This window comes from Crocodylus porosus, unplaced genomic scaffold (assembly GCF_001723895.1).
Source record: "Crocodylus porosus isolate Cpor-Errol unplaced genomic scaffold, CroPor_comp1, whole genome shotgun sequence".
Lineage (NCBI taxonomy): Eukaryota > Metazoa > Chordata > Crocodylia > Crocodylidae > Crocodylus > Crocodylus porosus.
This window is the reverse complement of record NW_017728912.1, coordinates 27379573-27389994: the sequence shown is the minus strand read 5'-3', so window position 1 is coordinate 27389994 and position 10422 is coordinate 27379573.

Sequence of the window (10422 nt, the reverse complement as noted above, 5' to 3'; positions counted from 1 at the left end):
GCCCTGGCATGGGAAGTGACCATCTGCCACTTGCAGTGGAGGGCTCATCTTGAGGTGCATCCTCCTTGGTCATACAACCCTGCAGGGAAAGAAAATAGCTGTCAATTTCTTCCTCTGCCTCCCTGATTCCCCTCAGCCTGCTAACCTCCTCCTGGAGCTCCCTCACCCACACCTCCAGGGCCCTAAGATGGGTGCCTGCAGGATAGGTGTGGGGGTCTCCAGTCCCTGCCCCCCCAAGGCCTTGCTGGGCAGCTCTTGCAGGCCAGGGGGTTGGGGGGCGCCAGCCCCCCCGTGGGCTCCGTCTGGGTGGAGGCCTCAGACAAGCTCCGGGAAGGCCGCGCCCCCAGGCAGGGGCCCTCGTAGCACTCCGTGTTGACACCATCGTAGGAGTTTCTAGCTGAGTTCTGGTCCTCTGGCCCGCGCTAACACAAGTCGGCCTCTGGGCCCCTCCTGCTCCCCCTCCGGCGCAAATGCCGGCATGCTCTTACAGACCACGCCTGTTTGCGTGCTCTGTTTGCGCGGCTCCCTACCGGCATAGCTAAGAGGGATCCGGGGGGCTTCCCCTCTGGATCCGGCTCAGCTGCATTGGTCCCTCTGCCGCACTTACCTTAGGGGGATCAGCTGCTGCTGCCCCCACTGCTGCTCCGTTCACTTCTACTGCTCTCGCCTCCACTCCGGGTCAGGTAAGGAGTCACGTGTGCCTGTATCCTTCCTCTCCTCGCTGGTCCTAGCTCCTAATTTCATTATGAAGAAGAGTTTCATTCCAGTCAGTTGCATTTCTTATCATGGTAAAGAGAAAATCCTGAACAAAAAAAAAATAATTGCAAAGTCTGATTTTTTTTTTCATTTCAGTTTTCAGCAGGGAACAGCTAACTATTTCCAAAGCAACCCAGCAAGCAAGAAAAATAAAGCCAGGAGTCAGCAAAAATGCAGTGTTGAGTATTTTTCTAGGTTCAAAGTAGAGATGGGAGAAAGCATTAGGATAAAATAAGAATTAACCTCAAACCTTTTTCCTGAAATGTGGCTCAAGCCTGACTCTCATGAATTTAAAGAAGCTGAGACAATTCATTTAAAAACCTATTATGTATGCAGCTGCACAACCTAATGTAAGGCAGGAATTTGTTAAAAAGGGAGGAGATGGCAAAAGGGTTTAAAATGAGAGGGCAAATTCTGCTAGCATTTGACTTTTTTCCTTACACTATCCAGGTTCACAGTGGCAGAAAGTTATTTCTCTCAAACTCCCTATTTGGGATTTTAGGCCAGAGCTTTAAGGGGGAAAAAGTTTTGCTTCACTGAAATCAGAAAAGCTATACCAACGTACAGTAGCTAAGGATCTAGCACTATATGTAGAGAGTTATGTTAACCCAAGAGTATATCCTGCCACATGCATATGCAATCAGGGCACAGGAAGAAGGTTCTCCATTAGTTCCTTGCTTGGTCAAGTTAGAGCTTCTAATATGGTAGCTTTCCTGCACTGGAATGAGAAGATCTTACTTGCTGGATGCGCCCACTCCCCCTACTGCCTTACTCCTCCCACCCCCCACCATAAGCAAGTATATGGGAAGAAAGCACGAAGGGTAAGACCTTAGGAGGAGGAGCTTGATATCATTCATTCGCCAGCAGAGATTGCTGAGCCATGAGGTGGATAGTGAGCTGCTTCCCCCAAAATGAAGTGAAATCTCTTTATTTCTCAGAGTGAGGCAGGAACAGGGGCAGAGCCATGAGATTTTCCTGGGTCAGTACAGCTACAGACTGGTCGTAAGTCTGCAGACAGCTGAATGCTTCATTCCAGCTCTTAAAATTAACAGAAGCCACAGAACAGACCTTTCCCTGCAGGACCTGAATGGACATCTCTGCTGAAGGTACTACTGTTAGCTTCAAAGGACCAACTCACAGGACCATAATAAATTCTACTTTATTGAACGGTATGTGAAGTTATCAGTAAAATGCAAACTTTGAGTTCTGAGTGGTACTGGTCACCTTAGCACCCCCCCCCACACACACACACTCACTGATTCAAACCCATGTAGTATAGTGTATAGTGGCTGCCGTAGTGATTGTGAGAGCACTGGTGTCAGTATATCTACCTATCCGAGGCCCTGGAGTCTGCTGTTGATGGTCAGCTTCCTTCAAGGTGATATATTTTCCAGAAGGGGGTCGCCTGCTTGTCCTTCTGTCTTGGTAGGTCAAGTGCTGGATGAGAGGATGCCACTGAGGGTCTCACTTCACTGCTTCCCTTTCTAGCAGACTTGTGTGATTCCCCAGCATCACCTTGGCTACCCAATCTGGAGGTCACTGTCCCACATAAGTTTTGAGTAGTATATGACAGCTGTTAGTCACAGGGGTCTCTGCCTGCTGGCACCTGAAGTGTCAGGAGTCTACCCTTGACTTATTGATTTAATGGTTGTATTGTTAGAGGTTACAAGAATAGTCAATGGGAGTGGGAGAGTGGGCTTAGTTCCAGGAATCAGTTTCTTGGCCTCATTATCTTCTAGAGTAGAGTTTTGTAATGGTTTAGCCAGAGGAACTTACTACTGTCAATTAACAGCCAGAGTTACCTAGTTTGTCATTCATACTTGCAGTCATTCAAGGGACCACCCAATATAGCAAATTTTGTCACTTTACAATTACAGTCTCAATGCAGTTTTTAACAATGGCCCATGGTATAACTTCATTCTACAGAAAGTACATTCCTTAAGGGCTTAGAAGTATAAAATATAAAATACATAATGCCATGGTAAAGAAGATACAAATGACATATAGAAATGCACTGTGAGAAATATATAAAAATGCAATGTGAGGTAGTGGGGAATCAAAGTTTACAGGGGATAATAAGGGCATGTTCACAGATGCAAGCACATGTGTTTGCAGCAGCTCAAATAGAAGCAGTGCAAATTTGAGCCGGGGCTTTTTGCCTCGTGCACATGCCTGGACATGTACTTTGTTGTGGAGTAAATTGTGTCACCTGGGGCAAAATAACCCTGCCTGGCTCCTTCTGGATCTGTAGCCAAGGGAGCTAGAGCCCACTGCCAGCATCTGTGCTGTCCCTAGCACTATAAAAAGCTGACCTGTCCTAGCCTCATCCATTCAAAAAGTTGCCCTGGCAAGCAGTTTAGGGCTATTTGCTCTCAGGAGCTTCTACGAGGAAGTTGGCCATGTTCCTTCCTGTCCCAGGTTACTGCTGCTGTGGCTGGTTGCTGCAAGCTTGGCCTCAGGAGCTTCTGGGGAGAAAGTGGCCAGGCCGTCCCTCTGACTACTATTAGCTGCTGGCCTGGTCTCAGAGCTTTTGGAGTAAGTTGGCCTCACTTCTTTCCTGCCTTGGGTGGTAGATGCTGCCGCTGTTGCTGCACCCCCTCCCAAGGGTGGGCCAGTCATCTGCTGCATGCTGCTTCCCCCCTCAGGGAGGGGACCACTGTATTGCACCACACCTCAGCACTGCACCACAGCTTCTTCACCCCTGTTCCGGTCTGCTGCCCAGCTCACTGCCAAGCTGCAGTCAGGGGACAGCCTGGGGAGGGAGCCTGCACTACTTGTGTGCCCCACCATCACTTCTGGAATGTAAAAGGACCTTGCCTGCCCTAGCTACCTTGGCAGGCCACCCCCACCTCCACTTTCACCAGAAGCACACCCTGAGTGGCTGAAGTGGATGGCTCCTACCATCACTACTATTACTACTACTGCTGTTGCTGTTGTTTCTGCTGTTGCCCCCTCACAGGAGAGGGGGAGATTCCCTGCTGCACCACCTGACACCATACTTTACTGGATCACTTCCTAATTGACTGACTGCCCCTCCCCTCCCCCACAGCTACCTCACTGCATCTGATCCTGATTTCTCTTCCTGCCAACTGTTCTGGTGCTGAGTGACCGGCTGGAGGCCCAAGGCACTTCTGGACAGAACTTCTACAAACAAAACCTCTCTACTGCTCCAGCCATCTTTTACATCAGACTTCCCTGTGTTTTTTGCTTTTGTGTGGTAAGTCCTGAGGTCCACTCCCCCTGACCTGGTGTTTGTTGTGTGGCTGAGTAAGCCAGCTCGAGTTTCTCCAGCCCATGTGTGTATGGTTTGTTTGGTTTGGTTTTTTCCCCTCCCCTACATTCTCAAAGCATAGGCCTCCCAGGTTTTTTTTTTCCTGTGGGGCTGTGGCTCAGTGAGCTTCAACCCCCTTCCTTCCTTCCTCCCTATCCTGCTTCTGCCCCACAATCCCAGCCTGCCCCTACTAGATTCACCAACCCCGTGGGATATTTCATTTTCTTTATTGTCTTCATTGCCCTCATGAAACAATGGCAGGTCAGGAACCGTTGGGGGTGGCAGATGCCCCCACAGAGCTTCCTGTAGCTGCCACTATGGGGGTGGATCCCAGCCAAGCCCCCAAGGGGATGCATGCTCCTGCAACCTCCACCCTGGAGGCAGAGTCCAACCAACCTCCTCAAGGGGTGGAGAAGTCTGCAACCTCAGCTTCAGGGGCAGGTGGGACTCCAGTAGGGAGCCAACAGGGCCAGGAGGTCACCCCTGGCCAGCCCTCCCTCCCCCCTGGAGAGGTTCCCAAGCCCCCTCTCCTATCATTGGAGACCATTGGCACGGGCAGTGTTAAGGGATTCTCTCTAGCCTCCTTCACAGCTGTAGGAAGGCAGAGCAAGTGCCCTCCCCAAACCCTAGACCACCAGTGCCTGAGGGGACCAGGTGCACTACATCAGCCAGCATACCCACTCAGCCTGTCCCTGGCCCTACATCAGGCCCCACCAACATGGTCCATCGGGGGGGAACCACAGCTATGCACAGGAAGCTGTGGGGAACCCTGAAGCCAGGGGTCCTGGACCCTCCACCCCTGGCCCTTCCAGCTCAGGCAGCAGGGTTCCCTTTCTGGCACTCACCTGCAGACACAGGGTGAAGTGCCAACTGTACAATTGGGAGAACTTGCACATTGAGACCTGGGTGCAGGCCCTGGCTTGGGTAGTGGGGGCCTCCAAGATCATGGTAGCCTCCTGCTTTCATGACAAGGGGGTTGTTTTCCTTGCCTCGGAGGCTGCTGCACCAAAGACGGTGGAGATGGGGCTTATGGTGGAGGGTGAGTACATTCCCCTCAAGCCTCTAAAAGAGCTGGGGACCAGAGTAGTCCTCAGCTCCATCCCTCCCTTTATCCCCATTTTGGCCCTGCTCCCCCAGCTCCAAACCATGGGGAAAGTTATCTCCCCAGTGGTGCCCCTCTCACTAGGGTGCTGAGACCCTGGTCTCCATCACATGTGCTCTTTCTGTCACCAGGTCATGATCCAGCTGGTGGTGGGAGCATGGATGGAGGCTGGGGGGGTGCCTGGTAATTCCTTATCAAGGGGCCCGGGTGAGGATTTTCTATACACTGGGGGACCTGCAGTGTTTCCATCAGGTGCTGTGCCCCAGGGCACTTGCATCATCAGTGCCCCATGGGCCAGATGAGGAGGCATCTGTGCATCCCACTGGAAAGAAGGGTGCCCCTACCACAGGTTCCCCAACTACCCTCAGGCCCCCTTGGCATCCCAGTCACTACTATGAGCCCAGCTGTGAGCTCAAGGGACCCCACCCCCAACCAAGTTTAGCGGAGTCCCAAGGAGGGCACCAGCAACCAGGGGGAGACAGCGAGCAGGCCCCCCCCACCCCTAGTTATACCCCCATTGTGGTTGCCCCACCCACCAACCCTCACCTTCTCTTGTTGGAGCCTGTCCACCTGAGGACCACACCATGGCTGAGTGGGTGCAGGTCTCCTCTGGGCATAAAAGTAAGAGGAAGGCCAGGGCACAGCTGGAGCCCTGTGATGTGGAGGACTCCTTTCCCCCTCCCAAGAAGACCACATGCGGGGGAAGAAGCAGCCCAGATTTCAGGGGCCTCCCCAGCTGTGCCTGACACCCCAACCCTGGGAAAGATCAAATGAGTGATCCCCATGGAGGAGGTTGCAGAGCTACTGGATAGTCCTAAACAGGAGCCCATGCAGGAAGCCCTTCATTCTGTTGACAAAAGCCTACACCCTTAAAACCATAAGTGCCATGGCTGAGGCTGAGTCCTACCCAAAGGAAGACCTGGTGATAAAGCCTCCTCCCTCTGATCTAGGGGATACAGAGGCCCTGGGGCTCATCCCAGTGAGTCCTGAGGGAGGAGGTCCCCTTTCCCAGGACCCCAAGGCAGACACCAGAGCCACCCCAGTACCTGGTAGGTCTCTTCCCTCCCCCTCCCAGGAAAACCTGACCTGCAGCCTGCCTCATAGTCCTCCACCAGAGGGGGTAGCGGTGGGGTCCCTTTATCAATGGGATGATCTTGGGGACCCTACACAGTTTGTGAAGGAGCCTTACCCCCACCCCTGCCCAAGGGGACTGCAGAGATCTCCCAATCCCAACCAGAGTCCAGGATCTTAGTGGACCAGGGGGTTCAGATGGTGCTGAAGGAGACCTCTGACCTCCAGGACCAGGAGGAGGATGCCCGAGAACCAGTAGGCTTCATGGAGCCTGCAGACCTGTCGGTCCCAGCAGTCCCCAGGCATGAGCTAGTTCTATTCCTTGACTGTGACTACACACGACAGTCTGCCAGCAAGGTACAGCTAGCCTTGGACCGCTGGGGAGATTTTGACAGCATCCTTGCCACTGTGAAAGTGCTGGCAGGGGAAGGCAAGGGGCTCAAAAGCCATAACACCCAAATCTATAGACAGGCCTGCAATTTCATTGATGCCCTCTATACGTATGGAAGGGTGCTACATGAACTGGTGGGCCCCACACCAAGCGTTGAGATGTGCAAGGCCCCTGCTGAATCATCTACTCCACCTCCCCCCAGCCATAAGGTCATTTAATATCATGACCCTCAATGTCCACAGCTGCAGAAAGGGTCTCTGGAGATGCCAGGTACTTTCCTTCCTTCAGGAGGGAGGGTACCCCATGGTATTCTTGCAGGACACCCTGACTACTCCAGACAATGAACCAAATTTGGATCTTTTTTAGTCACCTCTCAGCCACCTCATGTGGGGTGGGTGTTAAGGTGACTGTATTTGGGTCTTGGGGAGCTGAATAAAAGGCTATAACCTGTGACCTAGCAGAGCTGCTAACCACAAGGCAGAATGATATATTGAAAGTAACACTGCAAAATGCTTAAGCAAGCATTTTCTTAACAAGGTAGTAGTGTTGTAAGATGGGTGGGATGGGCTTCACCTCTCCCCCAAATGTAAGCATGTGTTCTTTTCCAGGTTGGATGATCTCCTCCGGTGGGCTTTCAACTAGGCACATTGGGGGAGGGGAAGGAAGAGGACCAAGGGAGCCACAGAACACCAAACCAAGAGACACCCACAAGAACAGCCCAGCCCAGCCAAGCCAGGCAATGAGCACAAAAAATACCCAGGTAAGAGACAGGGGCCCGGACAGTCCAGGGATTGTGGGGGGAGGTGCATACACCCTCAGGAGGCCTTAAATGCCTCTACTAATGTTCACAGTATGGGGAACAAGCAGTAGGAACTTGCCGTCATGTTAGCTAACACAAACCCAGACATAGTGAGGCTCACTGAAACTTGGTGGGATCCAGCACATGACTGGGTGGTAAACATCAAGGGCTATCAGCTGTATAGGAAGGGTAGAACAGGGAGGAAAGGTGGGGGATGTGATGCTCTATGTCAAAGAGCAATACATATCCTCTGCAAACAGCACTGGGTCTGAGGTAGGGCAGACTGAGGTGCTCTGGGTCAGAATACAAGGGGGTCAGGGGAAAAGGGACTTAACGATGGGGGTCTACTACAGGCCACCTAACCAGGGAGAAGAGCTGGACTGGGAATTCTCAGGTCAGCTCGCAGAGGCAGTTAAGTCAAGGTATGTGATCATCATGGGTGACCTAAACTACCTAGACATCTGCTGGGAAAAGCAGTCAGCTAGGTCTCACTGCTCAAGTAGGTTCCTAGCTGAGTTACAGGACCTCCATCTAACAGTCCCACCAGGGGAAATGCCTTGTTGGACCTGGTCCTGGCCACAGACAATGACCTGGTGAGGGGACTGCGGGTGCTCAACCACCTGGGCGATAGCAACCATCGCCTACTGGAATTTATCATCTAGTGCAGGGTGTCAAAATCCTGCAGCAAGGCAGCATCCCTGGACTTCAGGAGGGCAGATTTCAATGAGGTAAGGAGACTAGTTGGGGAGGCACTGAGGTCCCGGAGGGGAGGGGAGTTGGGAGTCCAAGGAGAGTGGTTGTTCCTTATGGAGAGGATCCTCCAACCCCAAAACATGACAATCCTCATGTGAATCAAAGGGGCCAAGAATGCTCAAAAGCACCCATGGCTCACCAAAAGCATCCATGAATACCTCAAAGCCAAAAAGGAGGTGTATACTCAATGGAAGAGAGGGGCCATTACCAAGGAGTATTATACCTCCTTGGTTCGAGACTGTAGCAGGGCTATTAGGAAGGCTAAGGCAGAGATAGAACTGGGACTAGCAACCTGGATCAAAGATAACAAGAAGTCCATTTTTAAATACATAAGGGGTAAAAAGAAGGTACCAAATAATGCGGGGCCTCTGCAGAACTTGCTTGGTAATCTGGTGGTAGCACCAGATGACAAAGCTAATCTCTTCAACAGATGCTTTGCTTCCATTTTTCTGAGCAGGGACGTCTCCCCCCCACTGGGATTCTGGATGGACCCAGGGGAGGTGCAGCCAGGCCTAGGGTCAGTGAGGACCTAATCGGGAAACTTCTGGAGGGACTAGATGTGTTGAAATCAGCAGGTCCTGATGATCTCCACCCCAGACTCCTTAAGAAATTGGCAGAGGTCATTGCAGAACCTCTGGCACAGCTTTACAAGCACTCATGGTGCTCTGGTAAGATGCCTGATGAATGGAAAAGGGCCAATGTGGTCCCCATTTTCAAAAAAGGGAGGAAAGAGGACCCAGGAAACTATAGGTCCATTAGACTTACCTTGGTCCTGGGGAAGCTCTTTGAGAGAATTATCCAGGAGCACATCTGCGAGGGGCCAGCAGGGGAGTTTATGCTTAGGCAATCAACATGGGTTCATTAGAGGCAGGTTCTGTCAGACCAACCTAGTGGCCTTCTATGACCAGGTCACAAAAGTGTTGGACACAGGTGTCACGGTGGACATAGTTTTCCTGGACTTTAGGAAAGCCTTCAACACTGTCTCTCACCCCATCCTCATTAAAAAATTAGGAGCCTGTGGTATCAATGCCTACACAGTCAGATGGGTCACAAATTGACTGGAGGGCTGCACCCAGAGAGTGGTGATGGATGGGTTATTTTTGATCCGGAGAGATGTGGGCAGTGGGGTTCCCCAGGGCTTGGTCTTTCAGCCCGCACTGTTCAATATCTTCATTGGTGATTTGGACGAGGGGGTGAAAAGCACCTTGTTCAAGTTCACAGATGACACTAAGATGTGAGGAGAAGTGAGCTCACTAGAAGAGAGGGACAGGCTACAACATATAGATCTCAACAGGTTATAGAAGTGGGCAGATAAAAATAGGATGGGTTTCAATATGGACAAGTGCAAGGTGTTGCACCTGGGGAGAAAGAACCAGCAACATACCTACAGGCTGGGGAACTCCCTTCTCATCAGCACAGAAGCAGAGAATGATCTTGGAATCACTACTGATTCCAAGGTGAACATGGGCCACCCGTGTGGGGACATAGTAAGGCTAACCACACCTTGTCATGCATCCACAGATGCATCTTGAGCAGGTCCAAGGAGGTGATTCTCCCCCTGTATGCAACACTGATCAGGCTGCAGTTGGAGTACTGCATCCAGTTCTGGGTGCCACACTTCGGGAGGGATGTGGACAGAGGAGGGCCACTCACATGATTAGGCGGCAGCAGGGCAGGCCCTACGATGAGAAGCTACAGGACCTGCACCTGTTCAGCCTCCACAAAAGAAGGCTGAGAGGGGATCTGGTGGCCACCTATAAATTTGCCAAGGGAGAACAGCAGGCAATGGGAGTGTCCCTGTTCCCCCAAGCACTACCAGGAGTAACTAGGAACAATGGCCATAAGTTGACTGAGAGTAGATTCAGGCTAGATATCAAGAGGCACTACTTCCCTTGGAAGTTGATTCCAGCTCCTAGCTGACCTGACAGTGAAGTAGTGCTCGCCCCTACCTTGGGGGTCTTCAAAAGGAGACTAGACTGTTACCTAGCTGGGCTCATTTTACCCTAGCATCCTTTCCTGCCGATGGCAGAGGGTCTGACTAGATGATCTGCTTAGGTCCCTTCTGACCCTACCAACTATGAAGATATATAGCTTATATATAAGATTTTGCTTATGAATCCCTATGCTAAGCCATCCATTTGCTTATGCTAAGTGTCCCGGGGTGGGGAACCAAACCCCAGAGTCACGGTGGGCCGGGGTGGCAATTAGACACGGTAACAGGCCGGGTTCTATTGGCTATGGAGAACTGAGGCACGGGAAGCGTAGCGGTTTCTTAAACA